General features: G+C 33.9%; 1 long non-coding RNA gene across 1 annotated transcript; it reads right to left on the reverse strand.

The window, feature by feature from the left end:
* Nucleotides 1-691: 691 nt before the first annotated feature.
* LOC113299088 lies at nucleotides 692-2,744 on the reverse strand. The gene is made up of 3 exons (XR_003334621.1): nucleotides 2,459-2,744; nucleotides 1,699-2,101; nucleotides 692-1,042 (listed from the first exon to the last, which is right to left on the reverse strand). It is a non-coding gene; the product is annotated as an uncharacterized LOC113299088 (long non-coding RNA).
* Between the last annotated feature and the right edge of the window lie 2,032 nt (nucleotides 2,745-4,776).

Here is a 4,776-nt window from a genome sequence, read left to right on the forward strand (position 1 = left end):
AAGTAATCAGTTGGGCCAAATATGGAGAAATGTGTAAAATAAATTAAAACGTCGGTAAAAAAATAAAAAATAAATCTTACTCTCTCTGTTTCTGAAAGACCGTCCTCTATTCCTTTTTCTTCAGTTTCAAAATTGTGTCCAGCTTCTGTTTATGGTCATACTTTTTCAATGAACTCTCTAATATACCTTTGAATTCTTTATAATCATAAATCCATTTTTAACGTGACCCAATCTAAAATATTAAAGAAATTAGTATAATTGAGGAAACAAATATATCATTCATTCCTTTTAATAAAATATATATTTAACTCTAAAAATTAGATTCCTTATAAAGTTTATACTTCATAAATTCGATATATTTTAAATTTTTCTTTTATATTTCGTATTTATAATTGTCACCACAATTTTGGGTAGTCTTTATTACTAATATTTTTATTAAAATAAAATAGGTAAGTAACTAATAGTAGTCAAGTAAAATGGTATGATCTCCTTAATATTTTGAGAAAGTCAAAGCGGACTGTCTTTGTGAAACGGAGGGAGTAGTTATTATGCAACAAAAAAGAAAGTAACTGGACAACTGAGTTCTGGCTTTTATTTGGTCTATAAAAAAATTGGTGATGTCAGAGACGAAATGAATCTTGCTTAGTAACAAACACACTACAATTAAAACCCAGTAGTTGTAAAGCATAAGTTCAAGAAATAAAATCATGTCACTCTAATATATATCAACTGCACTAAAAGAAATTCGGTAATAAAGTTAAAGTAAGCAAGAACTATGTTCAGGATTCTAATCTCGCTTCTAACACACTCCAGCAGTACAAATGTATTAACAATAGCCATAATGAAAGAAAAAAAAGCAATTTTTGTATAAATACACCCTTCATACAATCAATGAAATAACTATAAAAAATCTGAACCTACAATTCGTAACTACCCAACAACTTATTGGTGTGTTTTAATAATATATTTGCTTACCAGCCGAATAGCCTTTGAACATACGTCGCCTTGCGGATGAACAGAGCACTGCAACTAAAATAGGGACCTATGATCGAAAAAGTTAAAAAATTAGTAAGCGCATCAGACAGACAGAAGTAGTAAGGGCATCAGACATAGAGAAGTAGTACGTTAAAAGATACAGTCAAGCTAGGTACAGTACAACTAGACTAATCCTTCTTTTTGGCAATACCAATTCATACAGCTAGATCAAAAACAAAATCCTTCATACACGCTGCATACCCATCAGCTGGAATCATGTCAGCTTCAACATATCCTAGTGAGTACAAACTTCTGCACGGATTAGATTAGATTCTAAAATGTATTTTCATACTAGTACGATAGTGAAATGATCTAGCAGAAAACTCCAAAATGTATTTTAATCGCCATATCTTCTGTTTTAACCTAAGACCAAAAGAAGACATGAATTCTTATCAAGCATGGTAACAAACAATACTTGTCCAGTTAATTACATTTCCATTTCTCTTTCTAGTCTTCATTTTGGCACTAAGCTAAAACCTCAAAAAATGATATGCATTTTCTCAAACATAAACTCTTTATGTGACAAGATAGTTAATGGTACGTCTTTGCAAGTATCAACATAAGTGACAGAAGAACTTATATAGTTACATTACACAGCAAAAAAAAAAACTTTGAAGAACATAAAAAGCAATAGATTTCCACCAACAGACTTTAAATACTTACACTTTGTCCACAGCAGCTGGACTATACAACTTTCCCATCCTCAATATCTTTCCTAGCATTTTTTCTTGTCACTTTCCATACTAGCAGTAGCACCTTTATGTGCCTGTATTGTAAACACAGCAACCACCACCACCTATGCAACAACACCACCATCCTCACTAATATATCAAAATCCACCACCATCACCTCCACTGCAACACCCACCACCACCACAAGAGCAACTACCAACACTAGTACTACAACATCCACCACCACTACCTCCACAACAACAACAACAACATTAACTGTTGTTATATCAACGCCTCCACCACCCTTGCTACTACAATAAAAGCCACCACCACAACCACCACAAAAATAACATTTACCAAACACTTAAACTGAACATATTAATAATCCCAATTTACTGCAATGAATCAAATATATACACGAAAATCAAATTCAAAAACCTAAAACAAAAGCAGATTATACCTATTTTTCAACTGTGAATCAATAATATCAAGTTGATTTTCAATACAAATATACATATACAGCAAAATCATGTTGGAAAATCTCCGAATCTGAAAATTTTAGTTTTTGATTTCAAATCTCTAAAATCAACTACCTAAAACAAACAAGATTGGTAACTCTTTTAGAGATTAGTTAAGATTCGGCTCCAAATTTAATTATTAAGCTTCGATAAAACTGCGAATCATAGGTTCAAAATCACCACAAAATCGAAGTCTATAATCAAATCTCCCGAATTACTGAATGTTCAACTGACCTTAGAAATCACTGTTATGATGAGTGATCATGAAGCTTGATTTCTGAATCTGAGATTGATTCCCGACGAAGAAAATACTTCTCTCTGTAATTTTAGATGTGGTTGATAGAAGATATGAAGATGGTTGTGGTGGTTGCGGTGGTGGGATAGAGATGGTGGTGGTGGCGGTGGCGGCAGATGGGGATGGTGGCGGTGGCAAGGGGATGGTGAGAGAGGCCAGAGGGGGTGGCGGTGAAGCCGAAAAAGAATAAAGAGGAGAGATCGATTCTTTCGTATCTTAACTCAAAAATAAAAGTAAGCACTAAAGTCTGAGAGGGGTATTAAAGGAAATATATTTGTAAAGACCGATGGATAGTGAGGGTATTTTCAATTTCCACAAGTTTCTTTGCAAGGCAGTGTATCAAAGTGAACTTATTTTGGTGTGTATCATCCAACAGGGGATTTGTCGCACGGGTCTTCTACAATTTGGAAACCTACATGAGAGAGGTTTACTCAATATCTTTTATCATCCGTTTTTACACATAAGAGGAGAGAAGAAGGAGGTAGGGAGTTAGAGATTTCTCTACAACCTAGGGTTTGCTTTTAATTTCTTCTTTATTATTTTATATAGGTTTTAAGAAATCCATGAATAACTAAACCTTTCTTATTGGTTAGAGATGTAGTCCTAAGTTGGAAAACATGTTATTCAATTGAAGTATTCATTCTCATTCATTCATAATTTGTTAGTGTTGCTTATGTTCTACCGATTATAACTCCATGTATGATTGATTGCTAGTTTGTTTAAGTTGCAATTAAATGAGCACACATTCATATTTATTGTTAAACTAGGGTTTGAGATCCGGAATTGTCGAAAAATCCTTGTTAGAAGTAGCATAATATAGTTGCTAACAACGGGATGTTGCCATACAATTATATGTAGAAGCGTAACCTAGGTTAAATCCGTGTGGCTCTTGCGCCGGATTGCTTAGAATAACCTCAACTCATAAATATTAGTGCTGTCATTGGGTTGAGTGGCTCTTGCCCAAGTTATTTAGTGGAAAGGATTCAAAGTGTGGCTCTTGCGCCTTTGATAATAATAGGAGTTTTGCTAGAGTAAGCTTGCGATAAGACGCTCTAGGGTTATTGATATCGATCGAAAATGAATTTTGAGATTGATTCAGTTGATAACATGTTGGAAGATGGAAGATGAAAACTCTAACCAATACTTTTTATTTCTGATATTATTCTATTTGCTTTATTCTTATTTAGTTATAATCACAAACAAAACCCCCAGTTTCTATAAGTAATCAAAACAATTTGACAACCCATATCTCCCTGTGGGACGAATCTGTTCTTATAACTATACTCTTATTTATAATTGTGAAGTGAAAGAACTTAAATTATTTTTGCGTCGGCTGACAACCGATCAAAGGCTAATGCTCAACTACACTTACTATCCTAATCCGAGACTTAGTTATAAGTAGAGTAGAAATCAAGACTTATAGTTTTGACAACTAAACTTGACGGACAAGCTTGAGATAACAACGCTTGCGAGTTCGACCGAGCAGTGCTCTAACATATATAAGATAATTGGGAAAAAGAGGAACGGTTTTCTACTAATGAATGCAATATTATATTAGATACTTCTTTGAACATCCGGGAAGAATACCAAGCAATATAGATTCTGAATGGAAAAGGAAACTTCGCTGTTAAGTCCCTATATGATCACAAGATAAATGACAGATACAATAACCTAAATTGGATAAACATTTGGAAGTTTGGTACTTCTTTTATCCAACTTTTTATATGAAAATATATTCATGGAATTCTCCCAACTCATGCAAAAATTTCTAGCATCCTAAATTATGTTGATCTTATTTTTTCAATCCTACAAGTGTGGTGGAGAGAGGCTAACACATTTCTTTCTGCACTGCCCCTTTGCTCTTTCTGTCTGAAGTAAATTGTTGAGGGGGGATGTTATTCCTTTCACCCCAATACCATATTCCACAACTGGTTAAATATGTGGTTTCATAGCAACTACATGTACAAAAATTAGGCTCATATTATGCCTGTAGGATCAGAATCTCGCAACGATAATATTTCAGCGAAATTATCAACAACACAACACAACACAACAGCGTCGCAGAACAATTTCAGAAATGATATAATAAACGACGTCAGCTAAAATCATGAGAAAGATGTGATGATCCTGCGAAAATTAGAGAGTTTGCGAGATTAACATTTGTAAGATTGCGAGAATGTCGCAAGCCATATCCGAAAATAAAGGACAGATTAGTTATCATCCACTATGTATTTCCCTATAAATAGTCGTTCCAGTT

Source organism: Papaver somniferum, chromosome 7 (assembly GCF_003573695.1).
Source record: "Papaver somniferum cultivar HN1 chromosome 7, ASM357369v1, whole genome shotgun sequence".
Lineage (NCBI taxonomy): Eukaryota > Viridiplantae > Streptophyta > Magnoliopsida > Ranunculales > Papaveraceae > Papaver > Papaver somniferum.